The 20,780-nt window shown below is 35.1% G+C and overlaps 1 protein-coding gene across 3 annotated transcripts in view; it reads left to right on the top strand.

Annotated features, from left to right (window-relative positions):
- Ephrin (ephrin) overlaps window positions 1-20,780 on the top strand; it is a 303,854-nt gene that overhangs the window by 226,785 nt on the left and 56,289 nt on the right. The window lies entirely within an intron of this gene.

The raw sequence follows: 20,780 nt of genomic DNA, 5'->3' as shown, positions 1-20,780 counted from the left end.
ATGTCCTTACGCCAGAATTGTTTCGAGTGTTGAATTATTTTTTATAACATGCAAAATATACAGAAGTTATGAATTAATTTTTAGATCTAGGAGACTTTTAACTCCAATCCTACCTCCGTGTCTTCATGCCTCCTGTATAAGCAAGAAAACCTGGTTCATAATCACTTCTTTGTATGTAAAACATTTCAAGGTTTCAACTATGGTTACTTTTTACAGTTAAAAGAAAACAGGGTACTTGTTTAGTATCCAGAAAACATGCGATAAGTGAAGTTTCGTTAATACTAATGAAATAAAACAAAAGAGGATAAAAATATAATAATTCAGAAACAAATTTGGGCTATATATTTGCACATTGGGGAGGGAGGGGTAAAGCATTGTATATATTAAATACCTAACCTAGGTACCTTTTTTGTCCCTTCAACCACAAAAAACTAAAGTTTAAATCTATATTACGGAGTGAGCAATACTTCACTAGGCAGTGAAAACCTGTTTTTCATTTAGCATCTTTGAGATTTCGATGCGGTCTTTCTCGCGTGTTTACTGGATTCTAAACAAGTACCGAAAACAGTATAGCAACGTTTTTCAACCAGTGATCCATGGACAGTCTTAACACCCGTCGACTGATACTGTTGTATCTGGGGGCATAAGTTAAGTAAGTTTTTTCAATGTGTGCAATAAGTTTTTCCCATCTTATCTTGTCCTCAAGATATTTAGACGTTTTTTATAAAATATGTTCACCACTCAGAAACATTAGGAAACTGCAGTTACTCATGCCAAAATTGTTTTAGTTATATGTAGAGTGCATGAAAAAACTCATCATAAAAGCAACTGGTACTATTTAATGAGAATAAGCACAACGATAATTTTTCAGCTTTTCTACTTTGTTGTAAAATTTATGTTGTGTTACATAACGCCTTTTGACTTGCCTCATCGAAATTCATACGAACAGATCTAACTGCAGAATATAGAATGCAGTAGTAGAAGACTTTTTGTTAAATCCACTTGTGATGTTATAATACCTGCACCTGCACATACGTTATGATCAGAAATATTGGTATCATCGTATACCGCGCATCACTATGCAAGGGCATTATAATTTTGCATCCTTTTCATTATATTACCCAAATTAGGATGAATGATAGAATTTAAGAGGAGAAATACTTAGGGATTTTATCATCTGAGATAATCATCTTATCAATGAATGTTGACTGTCCCAGTTGTTGACTTTGAGAATACGCGGTTTGTCTCATTTTAGTCTGTTTACCAGGCTACATCGAAGATTGATGACCTCTGAATTCCAAAGATAAAAGTAAATAGCCTGTGTCTTATTCATGCTTAGTAATACTGCATCGTTTGTGAACAAATCAGTTTTTAGCTGAACAGTCGTCTTAACGTAGGTGCACATAGGACCAGGCGTGCACCCACGAGGGGGGGGGGTTAAAGGGGCTATAGGCCCCGCTCTCAAGAAAAAATTACATTATGTTTTTAAATATTTAATCTGCTCGGTTTTATTATTCATTCCTTAGTCCCTACTCAAAGCTTGCATTCAAAAAGCTAAAATAAACAAAGTAATGCCTTAAAATACCGTTTAGGAATTTTTATAGGATTCCGTTGGTTGGCTCTCGGACCCCTGATCATCCCCTCCATAATTATTTTCTTATTGCACCACTGCATAGGACCGATCCTTACAGTGAATCTGGGCTTTTTCCGGGGGAGGGGTTAAAACATGAACATAGTGAGTTTCAGGTAATTTTTTTTCGAGCTAATTTCTTTGAACACAATATTGTGTTCAAAGAGACCTCGCTTTAACCCCATTTCTAGAGCGCCTCTAAAGAAATAAAATAATCATTTTTGATCCAGCGCGTACACAGATATTTGAAACACTTCGAGCCAAATTTAAGGAAAATGCAAAAAGGGTTGGATCAAGTTAAAAATATAAGAAATGAAAAATCTACGTTTTTATAGTTACGGACCTGAAAGTCTCCCTTCCTTCCTGCGTATGTGGCTATTGTTGATATCTTACTTTATGAGCGAAATACAGCACCTGACACGAAAATCCCCCCCCCCCCCAAAAAAAAAGACAAAAAAAACCTACATTTCAAGCTCGTGGCTTTGCCAAAATCATGAGACATCAATTCTGACAGCATCAAATCATTTTGGGCTAATGTCTTAGTTGTATGAAATAGACCTGAAGAAAAACAGTAGGCCTACTTAGTTGAGCTTTTATTCAATGATTTATCTGCTCTTTCATTTTTTTCATCTTATGATAACCTATTTTTGCGTTCAAAATTTTTTTAAATCACTCCCAGAATATAATGAGATTGTGTAATTAACGTTGTTTGATTTGGGGTGGCCTTTGGTGCTCGTAAGTATTTCCCTTACGCGAACAATTTCGGTGTAAGCTTTGGTTTTCAACGCTTCCAAACAAAATTTATTTAAGTGTAAACAATTTTTTAGTCACGACTGATGCTGATCGAGTTAATAAGTAAATTCTTGGGATATAAACCATCATAATATATTTTGCACAATGATTGGGTTGAAGTGAGTTTGTGTTTGCAAAAATTATATTTGCAAATTGATGACCGAAACCATTGTTCGGTTTTTTAGTTAGGAATCAACCTGTCAAAGTAATCACGATTCTGTGACCTATCGTCTGTAATAAGCTTGAGATCTGTCGCTTTCACCTACCTCTTCAGAATAAAATTTCTTGCTCGTTGACTTCAGAAATTTGCATTGTGCTTGGTGGACAGGGAAAAAACGACTGTTTCTTTGAAAAGGATTATCGAATTCCTTTTTGGAATTTTGACCTTTTAACTCTTGATGTGGATTGTCAGAGGAGTGGGATGCTCTTGACTTTTTTAGGTTGGACAATGTCATTAAACTATCAACATAACTTATTTTTCTCAGATGTAAGCTTGACAAAGCTTTCTTGTATCCTATTTAAAAATCTTAGAGTAAAAATTGAGTTGTCGTTATGATTGTACCCACGAAGGTCTTGCACCCAACAACAGAGTTTCTCAAAGTTTACCGCTCTCTAAGCCTAGGACTTCAGCAGTTTTAGCTCCGTCAAGTAATTTATTTAGTTTTGAAAAGCTAAAACTTTTATCGGGCAACTAAGGCAGTTTTCTATAAAATAGTAATAACCATAGAAAGTGTGATTGTTTTTTTTAACAGCAGCAACAGGCTTGGTAGAGGCAAATGCTGAGAAGAAAACTGGATGATAGAAGAACTAAGAGTGTTCATTTATCCCACGAATATTGCCTATTGCTGCAATTTTGTCTGTGAAGCTAAGCTCTGCCTTCAAATCCCGATTCCCTAAAACATCTTGAGTCCAGTCTTCCTGGAACCCCTCCTTGTATAATATGGGAGTCGCTTTGAATTTAATATGGGCCAAAACACCTACAAATATATATATATATATATATATATATATATATATATATATATATATATATATATATATATATATATATATATATATATATATATATATATTCATAGAGCCATGTCAGGCTTTGTCTTGTGGGTTTCTCAACCCCTCAAAAAGCTATTCACGAGTGTCTCTTGTCCTTGGGCTCCCAAAAGTTAATGCCTTTATCTTTAACGATATCCACGAAAGTCCTTGACCATTTAGATCTTTATTTATTCTTATTTCATTGTTTATCTAAGGGTCCCCTATACTGCTTTTCTTCTTGGATTGGGCAAGAGCTAATTGCAAGGCAATTCATGCTAAGGTATAACCTAACGACATTCGGTCAAATTAGATTTGGTACCAACCCATATCAAAGGTCGAAAGATATGTGTCTCGGTTCTCCCGATTAATGGCTTAGCAATGTTGTTTCCCAACCAGTCAGATAGTTTCGATTTTTGACTATTCCCTTTTAATTGTCTTGATGAATCCCCTTGTAAGTGTCGTCAGTGTGACAATCTTCTGATAGTTATGTTTATAGGTTAATCCACTCTTTGTAACCATGGGAAAAGACGGTGAAGATATAAGCAACTAGAGACTTTAAAAATATTTTTAAGCGTACCCAAATTTTTGCTTTTATTATGATTAAATAAATAAAAGCTTGTTTCGAAACAAGATGAGAGTAAAGAACGACATTAAAAAATAAAAAGGCAGAAATCATACTATATACGAATGGGCTGCCGCCTCCGCTCGTACACCAAAGTCTGGTTAGTGCTTTTTTGAATGCATTTTAGACTGCAATAAATATAGCAAGTTGGTAATTGCAATAGCTTTATTTTACGATTGCCTTTCAAAACAACTGGAATTCAAATTCTATTCTTTAAAGCTAATTTAACTAAACGAGACTTGTCGGTCCGGAAGTATGTGAAAAAAGTAAAATTTAAGGTGGAGGTAGCCCATCATACGTACGATAATTTGTGTCCATTTTAAGTTTTTATGTCACTTTTTACCGTACTTTCGTTTCAAAAAACTTATCGTGTTTATTTTCAAGGTCATATTCAAAGTAATACTAACTGCGACATGGGTGCCACCTCCTCATCCTTCTGATCTTCGTGGTCCAACCCTTTCATTTATTTTTAAAAAGTTCGTTTTTCTAAACAAAAAAATATTCTGTTTGTGCAATAATGAGGAATGGTGTCGTCCTGTAGTACCCATATTGTACGCTATGTCCAACTATGTTTCTCCAAGTGAAGTGAATTAGTCGGAGGGACCTTTCCTGGTAATCTCGGAAAATTGGACCTAAAAATACAATTGTGATACTATAGGCGCACCCCCTGATACAAATTTTTAATAACAACCCTCCCCCCCCCGTAACAGTTGGTATGTAATGATGTAGTACTGTGTAACCTTTTTTTCTTATAATATGGTCTATTATTTAATTTTGTATGAACTGCATATATGTTGAAGAATATGACACTGTGTGGAAGTACAGCCTCTGAGTCTGAGAGATTGCCGAAATAATTTCTCGAGGGTTCTAAAATGATTGATCAACTCGGAATTTCTGCTTGATAGTATTTTGGTGTTATCTGGCCCGATATTTTGTTTCACAAAAACAAAATTGAGGAAATCAGTACTTCGCTGTGGTATAATCTCTATTGCTACTTTAAAAGGGTACTTCAACTTTTAGTTTCTGTCAGCTTTTGTTAACTATGTCAGTATTGTACTACCATCGGCTCAACTCGATCAGCCCTGGTGGAATAAGGTTTTCGACTATTAGGATTACCCGTATTCAAGTATACTGAGCATGACAATTAGATTAATCTACTAAAACCTTCTTTTACTTTTCACCTCCATTCCTAAAAGTGTATCGGGGGGCCGAGTGGGCCCCAAAGTTTGTAATTGTGGGGTGTTTAGTCTAACGATGATCCTGTTTCCACTATGTGTGCTACTGTTGGTCGGTATCTATATGGTTCGATTGGAAAGCCCTAATATTACATAAATGATTCTTATCAATTACTAGCAATATTAGCCTCAGCCATATTGTTGTGTAACTGATTTTCACCATTTACTGGTTGCTTTGCTTTGGGGTGTGACAGCTTAAACAATCCTGCTAATAAAGGCGGATGACTTGTCGTATGTTTGTTGAATTCTGTCTTATCACAAGCAATAAAGATAAAGGTACTATTATTGCTTTCGATATGCTGAGAAAACTGAGTGAGAACAGGAAGCCAACCGCCACAAGTCCATAATTGCGTCAAACAAGGCTTAATTAATCCCTGTGTAGTTATGCCGACTTGGGTTTTGTTAAAGCTTTTATTTTTGAGATTTCACACGTGCGTCCAATTATCCTAAGAAGTCTCATCACTCAATGTGTAGAAATCTTTTGTCTCTTTGGAGAACTGATAGCAGGGGTTTCAAAGGAGACAGTTTCGTGACGACGAATACAAGAGGAAACACATATATTTGTTTCATAGTGTTTTACGGATTTCTAAGAAACTAAAATATATCGTTATATTTTAAAATGTTGTGGGACTCTGTATAAGTCTGGAATTTACAATCTTTATCTAGAAGGATTTGTTAATTATTCGCTACTAAAGGCCACAATCAATGTTAACTATTAGTAATCTTACACAATTCAAACCTAGAAACCTTAATAGCAGTGAAAAACTAATAAAAAATATATAGCTTGGAAAACTAATTTTCACAAAGTTTTTTTTCTTTATTGTTGGTCACTAAATTGTCTCAAAGGTGCAGAATGAGGTCCAGACTCTTTAAATCTCAGACTTAAATAATTAAAAGAAGAAATATAAATTATAGACGCCAATTCCACGCAATTGTAGGCCATGGTCACTCGCAAAATCAGTGCTTGGCGTCGCTGAGGCTATTAGATAATCCTCTCCCTCCCCATCGTCCAAAGGCATCCAAATAATTATTAGCTATACGTATTTCCTTATTTTAGTGCATTTAACGCCACTAGTCGATTTGAAAGTATTTCAATAAGAAATAATTTAGCAGATGATTAACATTTTCCAGTGGATCTGTGGTGTTTTGCGGTCACACAGGAGTGTCAAATAGGATAAAAAAAGTTGTATTTTTAGACATCCTATTCCGCGCTGGAGAATTAACAGCTTGGAACGTGGAACGACAAAACAGTTGAACATAGACCATCAATCCTTGGAAAATCGTCGCAGAAATTTGACCTGTATTTCTTTAGTTGCCTCCGGGTTGGAAGTTGCAATGATATAATCTATCTTTTGTTATATTAAAGAAACACGATGGCATAATAAGATTGTGGTTATACAAATATTACATCACTGTATGATCGTACGGTATGTAAATGAAGGTTGGAATCTTAGGGGGAGGTGAAGCCTTTTATCCTGGGGAAATCACGCAAAAGTGTATATTAGGGCTGTTTGCCTTTGTATGTAGTTGAAGAATTGATATCAGTGTACATAGTGAACAGTGTTGTATATAGTAATGATGGTCAAACATTAATTACCCCCCTCCCCTTCCAATCTAAATTCATGATTATGCACCTGCAGAGGAATATTTAGCTTCGGTTAAGGCCCTCTCAGAACAAAATTTTACTAATACCGAAATTTAAGCTAGTCCTAGTTTGAGGCAATCAGATTTTTCATAGAATTTTCTGATTTGCTCAAGTTAATGCCAGTAGCGTCGAGGAGAGCTGTAGGTCCTCTGTCCCTTCGATTTTTGGTCCACCCCTAGATTTAAAAAAAAAATATATTATCATCAAAAAAGGGTTTTTGGCATTTTCGTTGAAAAAAAATATAATAAAAGGCAAATTCCCCCCCCCACCCTCCTACCTAAATATTGAAAACATATTTTGCCCCACTCCCTTTAATCTTTGCAAAGTGACGGTATCTAAATGATTTGATTAACGCTAGCTAAAGTGGTATAAATAAAATATCTTTGTAAATGGGTCTTCAGTCCAAAGTTCTATTAGGGTTTAGTCTTTCTATTGATAAACAACGAAAGAACAAGGGCTGAATTACCTGAAATTGCGGTCTGGTTCAGGGCCTATTCTCTAAAATAAATTGTGAAAGTATAAGGTTTATATATTAGGAAAGCTATAGCATGCTTTTAATTTCAGCATAGTTTGTCGGCTAAATCAGAAAATGTCAAAAAACTTAATTCATGTGTTCAGATGAATGCACGGTTGAACAACCATGGCGAAAGAAATGATTGCCATATAAAAGTATATTCTTGAATTTTTATTGATGTAATGGTAATATAGATTATATATGGTTATAGATTAGTAGATGCTGTCACAAATTGATCAAAGTGGTGGATTATAACTATGGACAAACGTTCCAAAATCATTAGATCCATCAGCATCAATTAAGTATGGACAGGTGAGCGTCTTGTAAACAATGATTAGATTTTAAGCCCGGGGTTGAATCTGTTTAGCCCGTGTTAGATAACCACATAAACCGCATTTAATTGATGTAAAATTTTCATAAGGTGGGACTGACTAATGCTTTAGCCACTTGTTTGAATGGCTTCAAGCTCCTCAAAAACCTGCATTTAATTAATGACGGATATTCTTAGAAACTTTCGGCTATCTGACTATTATTTATGGCATATTATTTGTAGGGACGTGGCAGTCTTTTCGACTGCTGCTTAGAGTGGTAGTTCATTTTGACCACTTATCTGTAGTGGCTCGGTTGCATTTTAAAAGCGGAAGTTTATATTTTTTATTGCATTAACTCGAAAGAGGTGAATAACATCTCCTGACGTATTATGATCAGATAAGTGTATATCTACTTGTGGAAAGCCGGGAAATCCCTCTTCCTATTAGACCGATCCAAAACACCCCATCAAAAATCTTCAGAACCCCCCCCCCCCACCCCCACCCGTTTTAAAACTCTGGACTGTAACTATTCTATGGGTGTATGTAATCTAAAGCTGAAACTAACGGGATGGGAAGATTTACCAGAAGGCACACATGAACACATGGGGCCTTCAGGGCTGTAATTTATCCTCCTCAAACTTAAAAGATTAAATAGGGCTTTCCATAATCTGCATGTCGCTTCTGGAAGGGACACGTTGTTCTCACTAAAAAAGTCTTTTTTAGAAAGAAAATATATTATGAATTTACTTTTCTCTCCGGAAAATGGCCCTGTCGGCACAAAATATCTGTATGCAGCCTAAGTATTTACTTTCCTTATTGGAGGGCTCTGTTTTAATCTCCCTGTTTGTAGGTGTGAGTAAGAACATGGTTATTTGTAGGTTATAGGCCGATACAGTAAAAAAAGGTTGAAGTACCACTGCCGAAAGTAATTTCCGTCTCTGATTCAGCTCTAATTCCTTGAGTTTTTTTCCTTCTTACTTTAAAACGGTGGCCTATTTTGTGCCGAAAAATGGATATGGTAGTAAAAAAAAGTGAAATTAGAAAATTCATCATAACTAGGCAAGATGAATTTTTTTCTTTTTTTTTCTGAGCATGACAACTCTTCATATTATGACAGTTCCAAGTCGAGTTCTTTTTCATTGAGCCAGGAAAATAGCCTTATTACTGTGTGTCCTTTTCACAGACAAGGCTATGCTACAATATCAATCTTAAAATGCCATAGTATCCCTAAAAATAGCTATATACGTTATTTCTTAAATTGCCAGTTCATGTAATGCATTAATCCAGTAATGAATAGGAAACGTTAACTTTTCAGAAGATATTATATATTCCCGTTATAGCTTAAGAACTAACTGGTAAAAGCAGTCACTATTCGCAAAAATTAATTCTTTGGAAATAAGCTGTTATTCCAGCCGCTTACATGTTGATCTATTCTAAGGGAAGCCAGTTCCGGCCGTACAACCAAAAAAGGTGACTAATGAATGGCAAAAATGATGGGGTTGGGTGATACCGGGGCCGAGTGCCATGTACGTTCCTTTATTTTTCTTATACTAGTTTAGCTTAAAGAATAGTAGTATAATAAATAGAAACTAATATCAAATGACTGTAAGAATGTGTCCAACTAGACATGTATAAAGGAATTTATTTTCGGGTTGCACGACATCAAAAAAGTAACCACAAAATAGACAAGTTAGGCCTATATGTAAGTATAAGAGATTTTAAGGAAAACTTCGTATTTTCGGGGTAGGGACAATGGGTTCAAAATCCTCTTCTTATATACGTGTGCCCAACCAATATAATTTTTCAAAATAATTTTCATAATTTTTCCTTTATTGTCTATTGTGACTATTGATGAATGCCCGACTGAGTCATTACTGTTGTTTTTTTTTTTTTTTTTTTTCTAATCTGGTTCCCGACTTTGCGATAAAGACGAAATGAACATCTAGATTCAGGTGAGGATAGATGCATCTTGCGTTCGGTATTGCTCATTAGATATTCATAGAATTGAAAGGTCTGAATAGCAGAGTGTGGGAACGTCGAGAACCAGAAAAATAACTCAACGCTTCCGCAAGACGATTGGTTTGTAGTTTATTGGCTGCATCGCGATACCACTCATAGCTTGGTCGATATTTTTAACAAACTGATGAGATTCGTTTAGCACGGAGACCCCAGGATATCATAAAATATGTGAGAGGTTTGACTTTTAAGTGAATAAATCATCATCTAATGGGATCAAATCTTTTCTCGCATCTACACCGCATTAAACATTTCAAAAATAACCGAAACCAGATAAAGAATGCGGTCTAATTAAAAGATTTTTTTTTACATGGGAAGGGTTTTCAAAATAATCAACAATTATTGTGTTATTTACTCCTAAGTCAGTTAGTTTTTTGTCAGGTCTAGCTAGGGAAGCTTAAATTAGCGTTTCAGGAAAACACCCATATTAGGTCTTAATAAGAGTTTGTTCTTATTCTTCTATCACAGATTATTGAACATACAGATATGGCAGCATTTATATATGTGTTTCTTAACCTATCCCCTGGTCCCCGCTTCAAGTTGTATGACATGATTCTGCCTCTCTTTAAAATAAGATACAAGATTTTGCGGCAACAGAACCTTATGGACGCCAAATGGTGACTTATAGAAATTCTGTCTAAAATTAATCCCTGGAATCATTTCTAGCGCTCCGGGTTGGGAGCTCTTGCTCTATTTTCCTGGCAGCATTCTGTATCTTAACTTTTAGCTGAAATGTCCCATTATCCCTTGATTAGCTTGGAAGTCGCAATTTGATGGTCCAAATCGATGACACCGAAGAAAGTAAGCCTACTAGTACATTTTATATATTGCTGGCCCAGCTGCCACAGATTCTACACTGGTGCGTTTTTATTTTCTCTTTATCCATACTTTCGGGGCATGGAGGAATTGCAAATCTTCTTTATTTTCTAAAATTTTATTGAAAATGATGCTATTCGCATACGGAATAAAGACCTACACAAACCTGTTACAATTGCTACCTCATAAAAAATATTCTTGTAAAAGCAACACTTCTTTGCTCAATTCTAAATTTTCTGGCTGTATCTTTCAATGAAATATTACAACTGCAAAATATTGTCTTCGCAGTAACTACTTCTTAGAGATTATAGATAACTTTTGATGCGCTATATTTATGGATTACTGATCAAATCTACCACAGAATTATGGTAACAAGCTTAATTTGATGAGTGTGATTGCCAATTTGATCTTTTATGCTTAAAAGTGGTACGTGACTGTTTCTAATATTTACACATTAAATCTATCGACTCTTGTCTCTCTCTTTTTTTCTATTTCTATCGTTGCTCTATCCCTTTTTTATTATTCTTCTTTTTCCTCTCCTAGTTCATTCTTGTACCGGATCTTGACTAATTTAACGTCGCATGTTGGATTAAGATATTGGCACACTGTCAATGGGAATTCGTGTGAAGTTAAGACTCAATAAATCTTTAATTGTTTGGATTTCCAATTTTATCTCCCTTTCACTATTTCTCACAGCAATAATTATTCGTAACACGCCATTTAGTTTTTTTCTGTGCTTCATTTAATGGTTTGTTAATGTTACATTAGTGTTTTTGGCGCCAGAAGCAGGGATTTGATGAGATTACTAGTGTTGAGTAGTGCAAATTGTTTCGATCATTTCTTTGTGTGCTGTCCGAATCTCGTATCTACATCTGCCACTCCTCTAGCTATCTCTGCCTTGTTTACCACCGTTGTTGCCGTAGTTTATTGCTTGGCAAGGATCCTGGTTTCACAGGTTTAGATGATGCGAAATATGCCGACAATCTGTGGTCGAGACTTTTACGATTAAGTTGCATGCCACAGACTAACATTAAGGTTGTTTATTATATTCCTATGCTGTCTGGTGTTGGACTTCATTTTAGTCTCTCCCTCTCTCATTTGTACCACCCAAACTCACTTTCACCCTGAAGTATAAAAAATGGATCCCAAAGATGGTCTTATCCCCCCCCTTCTTGCCCACAATATTCTCATGGGAACTAAGAGAAGCTCAATCACGATTAAGGGATATTAGAAAGACATACTACGATTTTTAACTGCTAATTCTTTAGAACCGAGCGGTAGGTCGTTTTTATCCCCAAAAAGGCTGGTGGGCTAAAGAGTTTGAATATCCCTAGGGCTTTCGAATCATTGAAAGTGTTCACAATGTATTCGTTAGTTAATTCTTTGTGGCTTCAATTTTTTCTTTGAATATACCCTTTTTGTCTAAGATCAGGAGTCCTTTCGGTACTTATGTATTATATGAGAAACACTCGAGAATTTGGATCGCGAAAATCAGATAGGACAATAACTGGTTAGTTTGCTTTGACTAGTGATAGAATATAGTGTCTCACCATGGATGTTCAAATTAAGATTTGGGATTTGCCAAGGACCGAAGAACAGGCAATTATATTTTTCGAGGATAAGGGGTTGTTGCCCAAAACAAAACAGTGCAAAGGGCACACAATGACTTTGTACTCTTACAAGAAGCAACATCTTTGGAAGGGTAAAACTAGAAATTATTTCTACGCAATTCTTATGGACATTTCTGCGTTCTGAGCACATAATTCTAAGTTGTAGTTTTCACAATTTTGTTAACAAAGTATTATATTTTGTTCATATTTTGTTTTATTTCATTAGCATTAACCAAACTTCATTTCTCGAGTGTTTCTCGTATAATATGTAAGTACCGCCCTTTCATGAAAGTGACGGTATTTGTTTTACTAAGATTGCAGAAGATGAAAAGATATCCGTTTTTTAAACTTCTTTTCTTTATTTTATTTTATTCGGATTTCTTTTAAGCTCACGATTTAACGGATTCAAATATAAATTAGTATTTTGGTATTAGAAATAGTTAATTGATCCCTTTGCACAATCCAATGTTTATCAATCAATTTCTTCTTCATTCTTTTAGTTTTTCCCAACGTGAAACCATATTGTATATAATTACAAAAGTTGCGTTATCAATGTATTGTGTATATATTTTGTTGCAGACGGTGCTTAATGCAAATGACTTACTTTTGAAAGGTTGTCGCTTGAAGTGGCAGCTGAAAACGAGCTATTTGTTCCGATGTCAATTTTCCAATTGATTTTACTTCCGAGTGTAACTTCTTTATATCGTGTAAATCCTAAAAACAAATATTGACAATAAATTAAGAACCCCTCAACTCTTCACTTTAGGTGTGAACTTCGCGCAGATTGTGGGCGATTGTATGTGCCGAGATGATTTTGCATTTTTGTCTCTTGTGTATGGTATGTCGGCTATGTTTGCTTTAGGATGTAACCAACAATTGATGACATGTCTGGAATAGTCTTCAATATAATATAACATGTTTGAAAGTTGATGAAGTTGAAACTCTGTGTCTGGAGGAGTTCTGTAGAAAGAACTTCCTTTTTTTTATCTTGTCTTTGATGATGCTGAAAGACATTAATAAGTTCAAGGTTGTGTCATTTTTTTCAACAACGGGTATACTAATTTAAAGAAAATAACCATACGGGATGTAAAAATCATACTTGTTTACTATCGCTGATCTACAAGTTTTTACCCGAGAGGGTTCCAGGTTTGCCCCCTCCCCCTTAAGCATGAAAAATATAAATATATGTGCTTTTGTGTGTGTATATAAAAGAAAGTGCTTATTTTAATTTGTATATTATTCTTTGTTATGTTTTGGTTTTAATTCACTTGGCCACTGTTTAAGGGGAAATTTTAATACAATCACAATTAATATTTATAGGTTTTCTTTCCCTTATTTTCTTTTTAAACCAACTCCCATTCTGTATCTAATTTTTCTCTGGACATAAACTAATCACACATAACATCTATCATCAGCTGATAGTAACATTTTATGTTAGAATTTTAGCCGTAAAAACTCCCGAATGCATTTTAATATCCTATAACTAAATTCTATAAACGTGAAACCTGCTGTTTTTCTTCCCGATGCGCTACCCATTTCATTTGCAGTTGTTTGCGATGATACTGACGCGAGATTGATCGTTCTGTGCCTTCATGCAGAGAGGCCGGGGGAAAAAAGAGCCCTTGCTGTGACAGCCATTTAACCTTCGAAACCGTTTATTATTCTAGACGACCAAGTCAAATTTACTTCTGCATTTTTAAACCAACTCACTTATTTTTGTTCCGGGTTTTCACTAATCAAAAAGGATTTTAATATTAGTGGACGAGCTTTTATTTAAGCAAAAAGGTTCAAATTCAAAATAAATTGAATAATTTGGCCCATTACAGAAATTGTACTTTTTGGGGTATTTTGTGGAGCATTCTTTACACGATTGTAATGAATAGGTTCTAAGGAAATTACGCTTTAAAGATTCTAATTTGAATGCAATCAAGAGCTCACACTGGACTCGTTGAATATAGGCCAAACTCCAGTTTTCCCAAACAGCATATACCTTTCTTGTGGGGGAGGGGATTTGTAAAAAAAATATATTCAACGAAATGTGAAATTTTTAAGAAAAAATGTTGCGAATCGTAAAAATCGTAAGAAATTGGAAAGGTGGGCCCAACTGACCCTTCTTGCGGGCCATGAATGTTACCTTCCAGTCAAAGGTTTAAATATCCAAAACGGCTCAGAGTTTGCGTCCAGGCTCGTTCTTTTACAAGGGATTTTCATAAATAACATCAAAGTTGATAACGAGGATAACTATTTAAATGCATTGAAAGTCTTATTTCTTCAAGGTAAAATTATTGTTATTACTTCTAGCTCAGAGAAGAGGCGGTTCCGCTTACAGAACCGCCGGAACTTCTCCTTACGGAGCTCCTCCTTACGGTCGTAAATGTGTGGTCCTGGTGCTTCTTATTCTTTTATTTCCTGTACAGTTGTGTTTTGTTTCGTATGTTTCGAGTGCCCATCTCAAATATTGTCCGACACCCAAATTAAAGCACAGGCACGTTTTATCTGGATGTGTAGCTGTTTTTAAGCTAGTGGTAGAGGCATTGAACTTGAAACACTGCAGGTGCAAACGAGTTCTTCACTTCCTAATGTAAGGCCAAGGAGCTCTCGTTTTGGTCTGTGTGACACTTAATTGTTTTGTCCTAGGAAATCATTCATTTTGTCTTTGGTCTTCACCGGGGTTGTCACCCTTAGTGATTTATCACTATTTCTAGAGATTTTTATATATTGCCTAAATAAAAAAAAATCACTAAATCAGTACATAAATCACTACATTATTGAAGAAAATCACTAAGTCAACCAAACAGTCACTAAAATCTAGTGATTTTTTTTCTCACCCGGTGGCAACCCTGTTCTTCACCAGCTTGACAAAGCATTGTCCTGATCTGCCTCTTTTGGATATCAAGTTATGAAAACTTCAAGTAGCAAATTTTAGCATTTTGATCAGGGACAGTTATTTTTATGTTTTCTCCCTCCATGCTTGTAAAAATACGTGAGAACAAATCCTATTTTCTGGGCCATTACACGAGGCACATGGCGTTCGGAAATGTTCAGTGGAATTTCAAGTCAATTATTTCTTAATTGAATTTTCACCTTATCTTTTAAGGTCAAGATCTCGACCTAACGAAGTTTCGGAAATAGAGTCAATTAGAAGCTGGTCTGGAAATGTGTGTAGCCCATATGTTTCTTCTATGTTGTCTGTTTATGCTCAGCTTATAAGAAAATAGAAATTTCGTTTTAAATTTACATTTTACTTCTTTCTATAATGGACATTAAACTTCCATAAATTGGAAGGAATGACAAATTCCATAATTTTATTTTTTTATTTTCTGAGTCAGGTAGAAGAATGGGATAGGGAATAAGCAGTGTGAAAAATGTCATGCAATACTATCGAGTTTCTCTGATGCTAATTCTTACCCCACCCCTCCTTCCAAAAAGTAGGTGCTTTTGGAACTGAGATTATTCAATCTTGATAATTTCTGAATAGGTCTTGTGCAATTCGAACCAACTCTGATTCTGCAGGTGGAGTATAGTTCAAGTTATGCCTATGTAACTTTTGAAGGTTAAGGATTGTATTGTTCGATAGCATGAATGGCCGTAATCCTATGCAGTAATTTATAGGAGGACGTGCATCGAATTCAAAATTTGTCAGTTTTAGGTTAAAAAATACCATAAGTATACCTCATCTAAGAAAAAAAAAACACTGTCGGTGTTAGAATTAGTTTCTCTTTTTCTAATATTTGTATGCTATTGGTGAGCTTCCGTGGCTGTGTGCTGCGGTGAGTTATTGTTAGTAGTAGTAGTAGTATTGGTGAATATAAAAATAGGCTCAACATTATCTTCTTCTCAGTTTGACTTTGTTAGTTTAGTTTTTTGTCACGTCGAGAAACTTTCTTTTTAATATTTTGGATCCAAAGGACCTGAACATTAATTTATTGAATTAGAATAATTTTTAGTGTATAAGTTCGTATACAGAGTAGCATGAAGGGTCAGTTGCAGTCCAAAGACATTGGGTCAGGAAACCCACGTTAATCGCAAGTTTAAGGTGAGGTGTTCCCTGGGCAAAGTTTTTTATGCTGTTTTCTATAGTCCGGCATTAATGTTAAGGTAGACAACAATTCTGTCATCATTCAGTAGCTGAAATGGAAATTTGCCAGTATATCGAATTACCTTTTCGAAAATTACTTAGCATTTTTTTTTCTTTTTTATTGAAAAAATATGTTTAAAATATGCCAAACGTGGAAACTGTTAAAACTCTTGTTTATTAAGTAATACAAACATGGGCGGCCAGGAACAACTTCTCTACGATATCCTGAATGACCAAATTCCCCGAAGAAATGTGAAAATGGGTCTAAATTCTCTCGCTGACTAAATGTGAAGCCCCCGGAAATATGTTAGGGTGCTCTTTCCTCGAAGTATCAGCCTCCAGTACTTCAGGCAAATTTAACCTTTGCATCGGGAAATTTTTAGAAATAAGGTTATATATGTAGCCTATGTATGTGTTACACATTTGTATGTGTTATACATATATATATATATATATATATATATATATATATATATATATATATATATATATATATATATATATATATATTGATTTGTATGTGGCACATATTTCCTTGTTTTCTTGCATGAAATTTTGGATTAAAGTCGTGTTTATAATTTATTTTCATCTTATTATTACCTGTTCCTGTTATAGTATAACAAGTTCATTGGAGCAATGACGGAATAATATCCGACTTGAGATTGCTGTAACATGACAACAGTCTGTAATAACCAGGAGGTAGATAATGTAATTAATAAAATCGCCACATTTGTGCTAATAGGCTGTTAAAATTGGCACAATGAAACAAAATTTAAGGTGAAGCGGAGCCTGCAATTGAAAGGAATCAAAGCTGGCGTTTGCTATTTCCTATTATCTCTAAATTTATTTGCATATATGTTAGTTACTTCACTTGTGTTTGTTCAACCGCGTTCTTCTGAGTAAGATGACTTGTAAAAAATAGTATGAAAATACTTGGCTAACATCAAGGCACTGGAGAACAGAATAAAGAGTTCATGTTTATAATTCCGTAGGTAGGAATATCTACTTTTTCGTGAAGATTTGTCTACTCTCAGTTGGCTGATGGTTTGGTGGCTTATGTGGTTGTATATATTTCAACCTCTTATGGTTTATTTTCCCCGTCTGGGTACATATTTTTTCTGCAATCCTACGGCTATAGTTCTGCAAAACATTTTGCTATAGTTCAATGGCTGAAATTTAGAATTATCTATCCATGAAATTATTTTTTTTGAATTTGCTTCAATTTTTTTAATTACCCTAATAAGTGGTTGAAAACAGAAATTTCCCTTATTTGTATGCAAGTTTAGCTCTATCTCTAAGAAAAGTGTGAGCAATATCATAATTTGGGCTTGATGAATCCTCCGATCCGCTGATTAGGCAAGAGCTATTTTTGAAATTGTAGGGATTAGAAAAATATTTTTTTGCCTTAAATTTTGATTTCAATAGAAAAAAATATCTTTTAAAATTCTATTTATTCCGTGACAAATTAAACACATAAAGTTTATGTTTTTAAAAATTTTTTTAGTGAGTTACTTTGGCTCTTTCGAAGTCTCTGAATTTATAATTTTCTTGATGAAGTTCTGAAACCAATGAATCCAACGAGAGAAAGATCTTGTCCTTTCGGTATAAGTTATAGCTGACCAAAAAATGGGATATTTCATAGGAAAAAACAAACTTTAAGGTAAGATAAATAGTCAGGTAAAATTGGTACGGGTAGCTGTAATTCCGGCTAAATGTTAAAGAATTGCCTATTCACAATGAGAATTTAGTAATACGTACTGAGATTCAGCTAATGGTAAAAATCGGGGTACTTTTCAATTAGCTGGTACCCACGCGAGAAGTCAATTATGGTTAATGCTAATAAAATATAACAAAATATGATGAAAATATAATAGTTTGGAAATAAATTTGGGCTATATATTTGTATATTGGGGGGGGGGGGGGGTAAAGCATAGCATTTATTAAATACGTAACCTAACCTAGGTACCTTTTACCCCCAAAACCCCAAAAAAAAAAAGTTTAAATATTGTAAAAGCAATGACAAACCACGGTTTGCAATCCTCTAATGCACTTATCTGTTGAAAGATACCCGTTTGAGTAGTTTTCTTTAGCATTTTCCGTTTACAACATATTGCGTGGGTACCAGCTAATTGAAAAGTGCCAAAATCGGTTCTAATTCATGCTTGTGATCAGGTTTTACTTTTCCTACAGGGAAATTTAATGCTAAAACCGACTAATTTCTTTAATTAGGTTATCTATGATAATTCCGAGAATTGTATCGAATCGGTTTTGTTTTGCTTTTGTAGGATTATTTAGTTGGTGACTTTCGACTCGTTGTGATTGATTAAGTTTTCCCCAAAGGGTCTCCCATCTCGGAGCATCACGTGTGCCGCAAAGTTCTGTCGCGTTTGGCACAGTTCCACCACGCTTGAGTGTGCCATTGTTTTTCCATGGACCATACCATTTTCTCTTCTTCGGGGATGTTAATCCTCATTTATAGGAAATTTGCCAAGGAAAGTTCAAATCTAAGTCAGTCATTGACGTTAAATTTTAAATATGAAAAAACGGTACTGGTGCATTATATGGGCCTTTCTAAAAAGTCAAGTTTGGTTAATGCTAATGAAATAAAATAAAATAGGATGAATATATAATAGTTTGGAAACCAACTTGGGCTATATATTTGCACATTAGGGAGGTGGGGGGTAAAGCATAGCATATATTAAATACGTAACCTAACCTAGGTACCTTCCTCCCCATAAACTAAAAAAAAACAACAGTTTAAATATCGTAACGCAATGAAAACCACGCTATGCATTGCATTACTCTATAGCAGCATCTTGAATTAACCCGCCAAAAACTGGTTTTTCGTGACTTGTTTCCTTGTAAAGGCCCATATAGTGCACCAGTACCAAAAAAACCATGTTTCGAACATTAAATGTCTATAAAACATGTATGTCAAAGTACTTAATCAATTATGGTACAAGTTTTAATAATTATTTCCCTTCAAATGGTAAACAATTACATCTCTATTTCTTACTTGCCTGTCTATATTCATTATAGATATCCAGGTTTATACTGTTTGGACTTTCATGACTATTACTATTTTTATCGTCAAGTTCTACTCCAGTATTCCTCAAAACCACGGCTATTGTGAAATCGTTCATTCGAAGAGCTATGAGAATTTAAAGTGGAACTCTATCAAATTCTGCTCGCATGTCATGCTTCATAAAAGCTGTCTTTCGCACCGCTCGCACAAAGATCTTTTTGAGTGTTTCGGATTGAGGCACCTTTTTGATCGTTTTTCTTCCACAAGGATCATTGAAGGTTTTTCCCACCCTTGTTAGTGAATTGAATGGACTTGATTTTTATAGCAATTCAAAAATATCCGGGTTTGTGGCGTGCCAATCGGCCCCTTAAGGCTAAACAGCCGTCTGTTTCTTCGCACCATGGACTTCTTGCCCAGCCCCGGGCTTTCAAGTTTTAGATTTTATATATTGATAAAACTAGCCTTTTTCGGGTCGTACGATAAGTACGGCAATACCGTAATAACTAGATGTACTAACTATAGGGATCCTGGACATGATTTTGCCTGAATAATGCAATAATTACTATATTGCTAGTCGGTTGTTCGTGCGGTTGGGTCCTAGGTTTTGGATTGGTCGATAACAAAGGGATTAACTATTGACAAAAAGAGCGATATCTTGAGATTTGGAACACAGTGAGAATGTTGGGCCAGCTACTGTGATAAATAAATCATTTCTACAGTTCCTAATTGATGGCATTGAGTAAAAAAATAATAAAGACATAATCTCTTACGTATTTTTACTTTTTTGACTAAAATTTCATCAGTCCACATGAAGTTTCTTTCTCATCAGCGGAAGGATGGGCTAATTGGCATTTATGCAAGAATATCTTGGGGGGAGGGTACAAATATGAAAAACGCGATAAATTTGTATCTGGTATCTTAATCTGGCTTTGTTAAAAGAAAAAGGTACTGGTGCATTATGCGGGCCCACCGCTATAGAATGTATCACGGAAACCAGTCACGAAACCCGTCAAACGGGCTTCGTGACTGGTTTACGGACGGGCTTTGCAATAGACTGCTATAGATAAATGATTGCAAAGCCGTGATTTCTCAATTAGTTACGATATTTAAACGATTATTTTTTGGGTTTTAGGGGGGGGAGGTACCTAGGTAAGGTTAGGTTACGTATTTAATATGTGCAATGCTTTATCCCTCACCCCCTCCTAATGTGCAAATATATAGCCCAAATTTGTTTATAAAATATTATATATTCATCTTAGTTTACTTCATTTGCATTAACCAAACTTGACTTCTTCGCGGTGCTCGTATAATGCACCAGTACAAAAAAAATGGCAAAATAAGGTCTTGTCTGGCCTTAAATATGAGCTATTATTGTTTATTATCGGAACATTAAAGTAAAATGTGATGTTTTGATACATGATTAGTCCATATCTGGCAGCTTTATCTTGGGTAGG

Source organism: Artemia sp. Qi Xiang Cuo, chromosome 1 (assembly GCF_049724085.1).
Source record: "Artemia sp. Qi Xiang Cuo chromosome 1, ASM4972408v1, whole genome shotgun sequence".
Classification (NCBI taxonomy): Eukaryota; Metazoa; Arthropoda; class Branchiopoda; order Anostraca; family Artemiidae; genus Artemia; species Artemia sp. Qi Xiang Cuo.
The sequence above is the reverse complement of the archived record's forward strand: the minus strand, read 5'-3'. Positions and strand labels throughout refer to the sequence as shown.